This window comes from Homarus americanus, unplaced genomic scaffold, assembly GCF_018991925.1.
Source record: "Homarus americanus isolate GMGI-L3 unplaced genomic scaffold, GMGI_Hamer_2.0 scaffold32929, whole genome shotgun sequence".
Lineage (NCBI taxonomy): Eukaryota > Metazoa > Arthropoda > Malacostraca > Decapoda > Nephropidae > Homarus > Homarus americanus.
The window spans coordinates 180353-194956 of NW_024737097.1; positions in this window are offsets into that span (position 1 = coordinate 180353).

Consider the following 14604-nt stretch of genomic DNA (forward strand, 5'->3'; position numbering starts at 1 on the left):
ATCACTCATGGTGTAGCTCCCCTCCACTCATCCGACGGTAACTCCCTAATTAAAGATGAAGAAGGTATCCTTCAGGGCTGAAAAGAACACTACCATTCGCTGCTCAACCGAAACACCGATGTGGATATCCTGACTACCCAGCAGGTCCCTCAGCATCCACAGCTGACCCATCTCAGCTATCCTCCATCCTTTTTTGAGGTAGCTACTGTCATCAAACAGATGAAAAGTAACAAAGCCTGATGGAATCCCAGCCGAGGTGTATAAAACAGGAGGACCTCTGCTTACCAGCCGTCTCCACTCTCCTGGAGAATATATGGGAAAAGGAGGAAATCCCCCAAGATCTTAAAGACGCCTCCATCTCGCTGCTGTCCATAGCTGGCAAGTTTATCGCCCGAGTCCTCCTAAACAGACTTCTTCTTGAGGTGGAAAACTTCCTCCCAGAATCTCAATGTGGCTTTAAACCATCACGTGGCACCACTGACATGATCTTTGTTGCCCGCCAGATACAGGAAAAGTGCAGAGAACAACATCATGATCTGTACATGGATTTCATCGACCTAACCAAGGCCTTTCGACTCAGTCAACAGAGCGGACCCTCAGCCATTTTGGCTGCCCACCAAAATTCATCGCCATTGTGAGGCAACTCCATAATGGCATGAATGGCAATGTCCTGTACAATGGCACCCAGTCTGAATTTTTCCCCAACCAAACAGGGGTGTGTACTGGCACCATCTTTATTTTCCATTTTCTTGGGTACCTTCTTTACTTGTGCCAGTACCAATTTAGCTCGCGGGGTGGACATCCAGTACCGGATGAAGGATCTTTTCAACATAAGACGACTCCAGGCAGGAACAAAGGTGTCCGCAGCTTCCATTACTTAACTTCAGTATGCAGACGACCTCACCCTTGTCACTCACACTGAATGCAACCTACAAGAGATCCTGAACATCTACGTAGATGCTTATGCACACTTCGGCCTCGAGGTGAATGTATGTAAGACTCATTCTCTTTCAGCCTACCCTGGTTCAGCCACACCTCCACCATCCACCCAGCTTAACGGTACTACCCTCTCTAATGTTACCCACTTTTGTTATCTCAGCTCCCACCTATACACCACCGTGGACATCGATGAAGAGATTCAACATCGGATGAGATGTGCATTTCAATCCTTTGGCAGACTCCGTACCCATGTCATCTGCTGCAGGGAGCTGAAATTATCTACAAAGTTGCACGTATATCAAGCAGTTTTCCTCCCCACCCTGCTATATGGCAGCGAGACATGGTTTATATACAAGAGGCACCACGCACTTGAAAACTTTCACCATCGTAGTCTATGTTCCAGCCTTCCAGTTCGCTGGAAAGACAAGAGAACAAATACCAGTATTCTCGCTGACACCAACTGGCCATGATACCTACATGGACGACAGTAGACTGCCAAAGCAGCTATTTTACAGGCACCTAAGGAATAGTAAACGTAATGCTGGCGGGCAACTGAAAAGGTATAAGGATAGTCTTAAGACAAACCTGAAAAAGTGCCAAATCGACCTCCTCACATGGGAGACGATTACTCCACACCGAAACGCTTGTTGGATCACCACATGAGAAGGTGTCAATATTTTTGAGTTGGCCCGACTGCACACTGAGGCAGACAAGCGCCAACACCAAAAAAACGCTGCAGCCGCCCTTCCCGCACATGTGCAACATCTGAGAAAAGCCCTGCTGGTCCTGTATCGGCCTCTCTATTCACCTCAGAACTCACCAAAGAAGGTGACATCCTTAATAACTCATTTAATTTTATCATAGCTGGATAATTGTCATACAGAGAGTTCTGCTGTAACGCGTATTTTGACAACGCGAATTGGCTCTAACGCGATTTATGAATAGAGGAACGATATTTGTATAACGCGAATGCTTGTTTGCTGTAACGCGATTTTTGCTTACTATTTCTCCAATTTTGTGGTATTAACTGTGAATATGGTAAAGAAGAATATCTCCAAGAAGCGTTCTGGTGATCACATTCCCGGTGATGATCGTAAAAGAAAGGCTATAACACTTGAAGAGAAGCTCAATGTTATCAACCCAAAATCACCCTTCTCCCCCATCAAGTTTTATTCATATTTTTTCAAGGTAAAGTGTTACATTTACTGTATGATTTCATTATTAGATATGAATGTAACATTTATTTAGACTGTGCTAACCTTTGTGTTAGGCGAACTACTAAATTTTTTTCGATTTCGAGTAGTAATCTGCACCTAACCCTAGTTTCTCCATAAGCCCTGTTATTTCTATTACGCGAATTTGTATAACACGATGTTTTACAAGAACACAACTATCGCTTTATAGCAGAACTGACTGTACTCGATTCTGAGTGACAGCAAAGTACTGTAGTAGTTTTCTTAAAATAATATATACCCACAAGTGTAAGGAATAAATAAAAATAAAACCAATAAATGAGTAAAAAAAATACTGCACTCCCATTTGACTAATGGACAATGAATTTTGTCAATACAGTAGAACATGAATAAATTGGACTACTTGGGGCAGACTCCAGTCTAAAAAATGCGAAAGTTCGAAAAAAGTGAATATATGGGGGGAGGAAGGGAGATAAAACTGCTTATATGAACTGTTTAAAGAAAATCAGTTGTTGTTATGTTATTACTGCACTTCAACATATAAGGTCTTTAAGTTTATAACAAAGTTATTAAAAGAATAATACATCAACAATAAAAAAAATATGGGCTAAAAATCAGACATATATCGGCAAATCTGGTTGTCAACAATTTTTGTCACCGAGATGATTGTTATTTACTGTAATGTGTTATATGTAAGTAACCACAAAATATGTCTTATGAGTAAGGAGAAAACTGTACATGGAAATTTCCGGACCATGGAAATTCACCCGTTTCCAGGATAGATAGTGACTTGTGCTTACGCTTGGAAGCACTAGCACCACTTTCTCAGCTTCATGGTCTCTTTGAAGACATATTGAAGGGTTAAATGTCGTACAGTAGCTTCTCAAATTTCGCGCCTTTTTAATTCAACGTTTTTATTGGAACACACAAAAAACAATTAAAAATTTTGACGGCGGAAACTCGAATTTCGACAGGTTTGAACAGCTCACCAACGTTCAGACGTGCACAATCGTGTAAACAGCGTCATTTCTCTTATGTACAAAGGATTCATTATTGTTTATTACTGAATGTCTTTTTGATTGAATTAATGTTTATGTGTGCAAAATGAGCAGTGTAATTCATTAATAATACGTAGAATATTAAAACACATGAGAAGAGACGGCTTTGTTTTCGTTGTTTACAAAACCAGTAACTGACTGGTTCTACATATAAAACTGAAGAAAATAAGACCCTGGTTGTAGCTGTAGTAAAATTAATATAGTTGTTTTAAGTAATGTTATTTAATGTTAATAAATGGAACAATAGAAGTAGCTAACGATAATGGTAAAGAAAAAAAGAGAGATCGCGTATGTAAGTGTGCACACGTGAAAACATATCGTCATTACTCTACATAAGAATATGAAAGCAACACTTATTTACCATTCATATATGTTTTAATTAATGTTTCTGAATTTTTTATTGAATTAATGTTTGTGTGCAAAATGAACAATACAATTCATTAATAATAATACGTGGAATATTAAAACACACGAGGAGACGAGACGGCTGTCGGCATTGTTTTCGTTAACGCTTACAAAACCAGTGACTGATTGGTTCTACATATAAAACTGAAGAAAATAAGACCCTGATTGTAGCTGTAGTAAAATTAATGTAAAAAATTAATATGGTTGTTTGAAGTAATGTTATTTAATGTTAATAAATGGAACAATTTAAGTAGCTAACCATTAATGGTAAAGAAAAAAGTGAGACTGTGTGTATGTAAGTGTGCACATGTGAAAACATATCGTCATTACTCTACATAAGAATATGAAAGCAACACTTATTTACTGCTCATATATATTGAAGAGTTAAATGTTGTACTCTGTATAGACAAGCAGAGAGAGAGAGAGAGAGAGAGAAAGAGAGCAGCCGAACTGCCAGATGTAAACAAACTTTAATTTCCCGTGGCTTTGTTGTTGTTTTTTTTTTAAGGGGATTAGCCCACCCGGGCATGGGTCACTGACCCACATTGGGGCCTGACGGGCGAAAATTTAATACTCTTGTAATAATAATAATAATAATACTTCAGATAAGTTATAAAAAAAAAAGGAAAAAAAAACAAAAACTGCCTATCTACCTATTGGACAAACTAAAATCGTTCTGGACCACGGGAGTTTCCGGACCACAGAATGCCGGACTAGAGAGGTACAACCTGTACTGTACAGTACTATAAAGATAAAAATAAGAACAAATAAGTGTAAGAGTATATTGTATGTGGAAGACGAATGTTTATCTGGGAGCAGCTGGCAGAGAGGAGAGGGGGTGGGTGGCTCCTTCCCTCTCTCCCTAATGATTCCTTTAACACATCTTTATGCAATTCCACCAGAATTCTTATATAATTTAGGATCATTTGGTGTCAGGTTGATAAAATTATATCCTAAGAGAATCAGCTTTCCTGAAAAAAAGAATCCCACACTAAACACCATGACTCACTTCATACTCATTTGTTTACAAAGATCAAACAGCTGATCGGCTTACCACAATGTCTGTCTTCAACACTGAGTAAATTAGTACAGTACAGTTGTGTATTTATCATCATTATTTAATAAATACTATTGTAGTGTACAGTATTTATCATCACTTAATAAATAGTATTGTAGTGTACAGTTGGTCCTCATATTACGCGGTCCCGCATTCCGCGTTTCACCGTTAACGCGGTGCCTTGCCAGAACCTAACATTTTCACATTCCGCGGTCGTGAACCCCATTACGCGGAGAGCGGCTGGCAAGCCGCGCCATTTTTGGATCCAAACCTCCCGCCATCCGCCATGTTGTGTAAGAGGCGCGAAAATGGTGCGCACAAGGTCGCCCAGTCATCAAAACATGACCAGTTCTTCACCCGCCACCCACTACAGCCGGCCCAAGTCAGTGATAGTGATAATTATAGTGAGGATATGGACTTATATGAACTTTGGGGGGTTTGACAAAGAGGCCCTGCAAGCCTCTGTGGTGGATAGTGATACAATTGATACAAGTGATACAGGTGAGGGCCAATAATCTGCCCTCTGCCTCGGAACCAACCGCCCATCCCCGTGTGCCCAGCCATCTTTTCTACTAATGTAAGTGTTAAAAAACCTAATATTATTGATATTTCTCTTAATTATTAATTGTGTGTGCATGCCATCATAAAGTTAAGATAATATTTTTACTACAACATAGTTGTGTGTCGTTAAAAAGTGGAGTTTGGGGATCGGCCCGGACTCCATTTCAATTAATCCCATATGTTATGTTATTCACTTTACGCGTTTCTCACTTTCCGCGGTACCCTCCGGGTTATATTAACCGCGTAATATGAGGACCAACTGTATTTATAATCACTTAATAAGTACCTAGCATTAACTCGCCAGGCCAAAATACAGGCAATTAAAACATCTAATAATTAATTAATATGTAATATTAGGAAGACATGTCGCTACCTGGCATTTAATTGCAATTCTCAAAACCCCCTTCCGCACCTTCCATCACACGCATTGCTACCGTCATCTCTTACCTAAGAGCGAGCAGTAAACAAAAGTCAACTCTCGAGGGGTGAACATGGGTGGGATGTCGATGTCGCATTCTGGACTTAATCACAAAAACTGGTTTTTAGAAAAAAAGTATTTTTCTTCAATCCAGAATACGACGTCTAGCTGTGATTACTCGAGCAGGAGGTGGAGAGGGAGGTGACATTGCGTATAAGGCTCCGCTAGCTTAGGTCCAGATTATAATTTCAGTGGGGTATGCTATAACGAATCTAATTGGTTCTAGAACCTTGTTCGTTATAGCATTCGTTCGTTATAGGATTAATTCGTTCCAGGCCCCCAAATACAACCACTTAACACTGAAAAATATAATATAAAATTGCAAAAATTGTAAAAAAGTGCATAAATATGCATCTAAACCCCTGAAATAAAGAACATCATTAATACTTGTAATAAAAAAACAATAAATTAGTAAATTGTTATATATAGCCGTTCGTTATAGCATACCCCACTGTATAAACTTTCTGGAATATTTTCCAATATTAGGAACATTTACCAGAAGGTAAAATGTTAATTTACATATCCCAATTAGGATACTCACTTTATTCTGATGAGGAAGAAGAAGGTCCTGGTTGTGGAGATTAACTAGGTGGGGGAGGGGACCCCAGTACTACCACATGTGAAGCATCTTTCAGAGATAGATAAAGATAGCTGTTTTGAAAGGTTTATGAAGATTCCAAAAGCCCACTTCTTTGATCTGATTGAGGCTCATATGCGGCAGAAAGGCCACAGACCCTGCATATTTCCTGGTGTCATGTGCCAAAAATTTCTTGCCAGGGTCTGCTTTACTCACTAACTGAGATAAATATTTTGTCATTTGACTAGGAGACAATTTCTTACCATCCTGTGATGAGAATACATAGGGGCCTTGTGAGATTGTGAGATGGCGTACCATCGTATGATATGTTTTCCCATGTGTGGAGGCGGGAGTTTGTCTGTGGCAGCGCTGGGTTGCCAGTCACTGTCTGACGCTGCAAGAGTAAAGTCTACAAAGAACCTGGTCTATTAATTATTCAAACCTCTCACATGGTGCAGTGAGTAGGATGCCAGGGCCCGACACGCCATAACAGCCCTGACGAGGACGCCAACATGGCCCCTACACATCCACGATTCTCGACTCCCTCAAGGGGGCGCCAGAGCATCTCTACACCGGCGGGGAACACCACGTGCGCCCAGCAGCAGACCATGAGTGCATTGATGGGTCAGATGGAGTCTCTAGCTACTGGTGGCCACGGTCATGCTCCTATGCCGGTCATGAAGCCCTCAGCAGCGGTCGCTCCAGAGAAGTGCGAGGCAGAAATGCCAGCAGCGGCGTTTAGGACATGGAGGTGGTCCGTGGAGTCATGGGTGATGTTGAACGGATGGTCACAACTGGTGGCCACACTCCACATTCGCCTGAACTGCGTCCCTGCACTCCAAGGGGTGATTAACTCGAGATATCCCAGCGGTCAGTGGGAGCAACTCTCGCCCAAGGAAGCCCTAGACACCATCAGTGGAGTGGTTCTTCAATTGTCAAACCAAGCTGTGAAATGGAACGAGTTTTTCAACAGCAAACAAGGTGGCGGGAACAGCCACAGAGGCAGCGGTGGTTGGTGATGACGTCACGGGTGAGTCTGAGGTAGCTGCCGCCCAACCTGGACACCGCAGTCGTGCGCACTGTGGGAACTGCGGCATGACACATGTCTCGGGAAAAAGCAACTGCCCTGCTACTGGGGCCACATGTCGCAATTGCTCTAAGGTTGATCACTTCAAAAGGTGTTGTAGGAGTAAGACAGCCCTAAGCGCTTCTGTGGATGTGTCAGGTGCTGTCACAGTGGCAACAGCCCAGCTATCCCGCCACCTCAGGTTACAAGTGTTTGTGACCCAGGCTGGGGGCAATTCCCCCACCACCCCTGTGCTGGCTGTGGCTGACATAACACAGGTGCTGTGGTGAGTGTGAAATGGCTATACCTGCTTCAGGACATCGGTTTGTGTCCAGGGCAACTTCGGGCCCGTAATGGCCTGATGGACGTAGCGAACAAACAGTTCAAGTGTCTGGGGTCCGCCCCCTGCCGCCTCAGTGTGGGCGAGGGGACCACCATCCAGGAGGTCTACTTTGTGCAGACAACCAAGGCCCTCTACCTATTGGAGGCTTGCAAGTGCCTCAACTTGGTGCCTGTCGACTTCCCTCTCCATAGGCGTGCTGTGGCTGCCGTGGGCGATGGATGGGGGCAGCACACTGCCGACGACCTACCTCCAAACCCTGGACCTGGTAACAGTCGTGTCCCTCCTAGGCCAGTTGAAATACCCTTGCCTCCTTTGGAGGAGAATGTGGCCAGGTTGGAGGCATGGCTGCTCATGCACTTTTCATCCACCGCATTCAACACCAGCAGGTCCCCACTGCCAGTCATGACTGGTCCCCCTCACCATATCCACCTGACGCCCGGCACGACCCCCTACACCTGTCACACACCTGCTCCCATTCCGAAACACTGGGAAGTGGAGGTGAAGGCCCAGTTGGAGGAGGATGTCAGGAGAGGCGTCATTCAGTCAGTGCTTGCTGGTGAGGCTACGGAGCAGTGCACCAGGATGGTCATGGTGGCCAAGAAAAACGGTCAGCCTGGCACATTGTAGACTTCCAACGCCTCAATGCAAGCTGTCTGAGGGAGATGCACCACACATCTGCACCATTCGACTTGGTGTCTGGGGTGCCAGTGCACTCGTTCAAAATCGTTACCGAAGCCTTCTGGGGATTTCATCAGGTGGAGTTGGAGGAGGACAGTAGACGCCTGACCATGTTCATCATGCCGTGGGGCCATTTTTGATACTGCAGGACGCCCATGGGACATTGTTCAGCGTCAGATGCCTACACCAAGAGGTTTGACGATGCTATTCAGGATGTGCCCCGCAAGTACAAGTGCGTGGATGACACTCTCCTCTATGACTCCAGTGTGAAGGGGGCGTCCTGGCACACCTACGATTTTCTGGAGACCTGCACTCGCACAGGCATCACACTGAAACCAGAACAATTCTTGTTCTGTAGGAAAGAAACCGAGTTTGTGGGTTTCCTCTTGGGGTGGGACCTCTATCAGCCTACTGCCCAACGTCTGTCAGCCATCAAGGACTTTCCCATGCCTGATCAGCCATCAATCACTGACATCAGGTCCTGGCATGGCCTGGTTAACCAGTTGGTTCCCTTCCTTGCCACTGCACCTGTGATGGAGCCCTTCCGTGAGCTCCTCAAGAAGCCAGTGGGCAAGCGGGTGTATTGGGACGACCAGCTGTGGCTCAAGTTTCGCCAGGCCCAGGACACCATCTGTCAGTTGGCCAGGGATGGCTTGGTGTACTACGACAAACCCAGGCCTATGGCAGCTGTCACGGATTGGAGCAGGGAGGGCATCGGCTTCGTCGTCCTCCAGCAATACTGTGCCTGTGCCTCTCCAGAGACGCCCTTCTGCTGCAAGGGAGGGTGGTGGTTGGCTCTGTGCGGGGAGGGTGGCGGTTGGCTCTGTGCGGTAGTCAACATCTGAGCACGGCCAAGGCCGGCTACGCTGCAGTAGAAGGAGAGGCTTTGGTGGTGGTATGGTGCCTGCGCAAGGCCAGGCTGTTCCTCCTTGGCTGCCCGAACCTCATTCTAGTGACGGTCCACCGCCCCTTAGTTGGCTTGCTAGGGGACAGAGCCCTCACGGATGTGGCGAAACCGCGTCTGTTCAGGCTCAAGGGGAAGACGCTGCAGTTCCTGTTCAAGGTCAAGTACTTGCCAGGGAAGTGGGACTGTGCAGCTGACGCCCTATCCCTCTTCTCCTCCCTCAGGGCGGCACCCGACGCGGAGGACATGGACCAAGAGGAGGATCTGTGCGCTGCAGTGTGTGCGGTCACAATTGCAGAACTGGATCAGGATGGGTGCATCACTATGGACGAAGACACCGTGTGCAAAGCAGCTGCAGATGACCCAGTATACCAGATTCTAGTGTCGAGGGTGCTGGCGGGCGACTGGCGCCCCCACAAGTCACAAGTCGCCTGCCCAACTTGCCACCGGCCGCCAGCTCCGTGACGGCATTCCCGTGGCCAGACAGCACTATAAGGTAGACCAGCACTGGCGGCTGGCACATCGTATGAGGGAGGTGCGCTTGGCTGAAACCCAGGACAGGATCCCTCTGTCGTGGGGGGAAGTGTTCCACCAGCTGGCTCCCCCAGCCGTGGGCGCGCAGGTGCATGTGCAGGACGCAGCTACCAAGCTCTGGGACAGGACAGGCATAGTGGTGGAAGCCCGCCCTCACAGGCAGTATGCCGTCAGGTTGACTGGCAGTGGCAGGGTGTCCATCCGCAACAGACGCCACCTGCGATGCGGCGCCACCCCTGTGCCTACCACTCCGGTGGTGCATCACGCTATGCCTTCTGACCCCCCTTCTGCGGTGCCCTCCGTACCCTCACCCTCGCTCGCACCCCCGGCCCCTCCCCAGTCGGGTGTAGCCAGGCCCGGGAGAGGCCGGAGGCCCCCGGGTTGGTTGGCTGACTACATGGTGTAATGTATGTGGTGTAAAATTAGTTTAAAGGTTTTTTTTTGTGTGTGTGTCTTTGTTTGACTGGATTTTCTTGCATTACTGTTTTTTATGACTACATTGTTTTCCTTTTGTTAGTTCAAATGTGCATTGTCATTTCCTTTTAACTTGGGGGGAGATGCGAGATTGTGAGATGGAGTATCATCGTACGATATGTTTTCCCATGTGTGGAGGCGGGAGTTTGTCTGTGGCAGCGCTGGGTTGCCAGTCACTGTCTGACGCTGCAAGAGTAAAGTCTACAAAGAACCTGGTCTATTATTCAAACCTCTCACAGGCATCGATTAGGGAATCTGGTTGAGCCATTCTTGAAGATTCCTAACTGGGCACAATATATGAGGAACCCTTGTCTCCTCCATCAGCCGTTTTATCCTGATGGGTTGAGCTCATAAATCCTCCCTTTCATTTTTTCTAAGGCTTTCCCAAGGAAAAAGGGTGACATCTTCCTCAGAAAATACCAATAATGATAGATTATTGGAAATTGAAATCAGCTCACTGATTCTCATACCTGTTGCTATTGCTAGAAGGAAGGCTGCCTTCTGCAGCAATCTGTCCCGGTTCAGATTTATATTGTAATTAGGCCCCATAAGAAATTTAGTAACTGTATCTACAGACCAAGGTGGGATTCTCTTAGGCCGAGGGGGTCTCTGAATGAAAGAGGATGATATGAGCATTTGATAAATTCTTGGGTTCAAAGTAATAATAAAACCCCACGCCAGAGGGTCAACCAACGCTGATTTATAAGATACAATTGTAGATCCTTGAAGGCCTTTAACTCTGAACAGAAAATCTAAAAATTCTATCATCACTGTTTCCGACAATGTGATTGGAGTCGTTAACATGATAAATTGTGGAAAAGTTTCCAAGCTTTCTCATATTGCATAGAAGTTTGAGGTCTATGACCTGCTATCACTTGGTTAACTATATTGGAATTACTCAACAATCTATTTAAACATCTTTCGAGAAACTCCAAGCGTGAAGTGCCAAGGATATCTCTAATTGAGGGTGCAGTACCTGGTCTGGACATCCTTGTTGCAATTGTAGTGGATGCGGACACCAGACCAACAGATCCAGACTACACGGTTATAGGATAAAATACAGGTACTCCTCGACTTGCGACCTACTCGACTCATGACCACCCGGACATACGACAGCCGCAGTCGTATAAAATATCTTTCAAATTATATATTTTCGAGTCCCGACGTTAGTGATCGCACTGTGTAGGGACAATTTTTTTTTTTAATTCCCTTTAAAATGGCTGGCAAGCGTAAAAGTGAGAGTTCTCGTGGTGCTGAGAAGAAAAAGAGACACCCATTTTAGATTTTCTATGTATTATTTTCGCCTTTTCGACTTACAACCAATTCGACTTACGACCTGGTCGTCGGTCCAGAACCCCGTCGTAATTCGAGAAGAGACTGTTTGGTTGAATTAAGGACCTTTCCTTGGAAGGATCTGAGTTTGTGAACCACTTTGGGCAACATTTTCACAGGTGGGAACAGATAGATTGAATTCCAACGGTTCCGATCGTTCCAGAGATGCTTAAGTTGGCATCTTGTGATTGTTTTGTGAGGCAAAGAGATCTATTTGTGGCGTCCCAAACCTCCTCACTAGACTCTTGAACTTGGATATCTTTAGGGACCATTCTGTTTCTGTCGATACTGGCCTGAGACGGGACAACGCATCTGCCCAATTGTTTTGGACTCCCGGTATGTGAGTTGCTTTGAGGTAAAGTGTTTGTGTTACACAAACTTGGAAAAAATTTCCTGACAGTTTTAGAAGGGGCCAAAATCTACTTGAGCCATGATGATTGAGACAAAACACTGCCGTTCTGTTGTCCAAGACAAACAGAAAGGTCATGATTTTTAAATTTGGGTTTGCAAACAAAAAGAATAGGACTACTGCTAATTCTTTAAAGTTTATGCGTTTGTCCCAAAAAGGAGTTGCTCCACTTCCCTTGATGGAACTCTCCTTTTGAGGAATGGTATCCCCATCCTATTTCGAACGCGTCCGTACAAACGACCAAGTCTGCTTGAGGGGAACCCAGGGAGATGAACTGATTAGATTGTCAAAATTTGTCCACCATGACAGATGATTCTTGATCTGAATAGGGAGAGAAGAAGCAATATTTCTGCTTCTGTGAAGGAACTTCGACCCCAGATGAGTTAGTTGCTTCTTCCTTAACTTGCCCAAAGGAACTACTATGGTGGCAAAATTCAATAGAACCAGTAGTTTTTCCCAATCGTGCCAAGAAACCTCTTGCCTTACACAAAAGTTTTCTACTTGGTTTACCACATCTGTTACTTTTGCTTCTGGTAGACTGACTGACTGCTGATTGGTATCCCAATGGAGACGTAACCAACTCAATTTCTGACATGGTATGATATTGGATTTGACCTGGTTTATCTTTAATCCTAGGTTTTGAAATAGTACTAGTGTACGTTGGGTCGCCCTTTGACAGTCTTCGAAAGAGTTTCCCACTATCAGCCAATCATCTAGATAAGCAAAAGTTCTTACGCCCTCCTTCGCAAGGATCTCGCTGGGGATGTTTGCCAGTTTTGTAAACACTTTTGGCGCAATTGTCAGGCCGAATGGCATCACTGTGAATTGATAACTTACATCTCCCAATGCAAACACTAGAAACTTTCTGTACCTGGGAGCAACAGGCACGTGATAATAGGCATCTTCGAGATCCAAGCATTGGGCGGAAGTAGATGCCTCAGATGAAAGTAAGTGAGCATTTTAAAACTTGTTTTGGTAATGAACTTGTTCAGGACAGAAAGATCTAAAATCCACCTCAATTTGTCGCTACCTTTCTTGGGGACTGGGAACTGGAGAGACATAAAACATTTCTCTGACTGCAACAGTTCTATCACACCTCTGTTTAACAATTGAATTACAAATTCTGTGAGTAAGGGGGTTGGTTTTTTACTCCTTTTTGGTAACACTCGGGGAGGGCGCCTCAACCAAGTCCATATAGAAGAAGTCCACCTCTTTTCCCAACCCCCTAGACGACCCAGCTGTCTGGCTTCATTGGAAGGGAGTGGTCGCTGATGTGGTCTCCTTCCACTTCTGAACAAGCACCACCCTTACTACGTCTTGAATTGTTTCCTCCTCCAAAGTTTCCTCTAGGTTGATAACTGAACCTAGCAGCTGGTCCTGTTCCCGTTAGACCTTCCTCTTTAAAATTTCCGAAAGGTCTTAGGACTCCTGGGAACAGTAATATTAATAGCTTGCTCAAAAGCTGATCTATAATTAACTAATGTTTGTTCATCAAACAAGGCAGGAGAAAGAGGGGAAGAACATAGCAATAAATAAGCACTACCACTTGAAGCATTATTAGTGGCTTGCTTCCTTAGCTGGGCTTTTAGTTTTAGGGCTTTCAACAACATTTCGATAAATGAGTTGTACAGGGAATATGGATTCCCTTGTATAGCAGCAGCAAAACATGTGTCTACTTCTGAACTGTCCTCATAGTCCAGCACAAACTGAGTCAATAACTGACACATCATAATTGCAGACCAAATATCTGCTGCCAACTTCCTAAATTTGAACTCTTCAAGCAACAGTGCAGAAGCAACTGGTTTCAAATTTATTTCATAACTTATATCAGCATTATTTTGGAGCCGACAAATACTGGGAAAGTTCATATAAGGAACTGTTTTTGTCATTAAATTGGAACTTCAAAAAACTAAATTTGTGAGCATTCCTATCTGCAGGAATGAATGTTAAGTCTTTCAGTATATTAGCCCAGACTTCATCTAATTCAGAGATCATTTTGGGGCAAATATCAGGCGAAGAAATTGTAGTATAACCTTCTAAAAACAATGACCCACAGTTGCTTGGCCTTCCCGTCTCTTTGTAAGTGCTGAGAGATCAGGAAGTTTGGAAACATTTTCATAAAATACCTTGAATAAGGAATCCACAGACTCAGATGTGGTTGAAAACAAAGAAAACTTAGATCTTACCAATGTTACCCAAGGCCTGTTTGGATCATCCTTACACTCAATGTTATCCATCAGCTGTGTGGCAGTCGACAGCAGCCTGTTTCCACTCATAGCAACCAACACTTTAGCTCCAGGTGGATGTGGTTGCCAAAATGGGGACAGAATGAAGTCAGTCTCAACAGGTTCTCCCTGCTCTGGTAACTGAACACTATGATTAGAGCCAGCAACCTTTTCCTGATCCTGGATTCCACTAAAATCGGGCTGACTAGGTAGAGCTTCTTGTAATCTTTCTACTGCCTCATTATCTAGAATATCCAATAACCTACTTTTCTTAGCAGAAGCAGGTTGGTCTAACTGGGGATTAAATCTCTTACCTATCACCTATAATTCTAAACTTTCTGCCAACTTGGGATCTTTCCAGTGTTTTACAT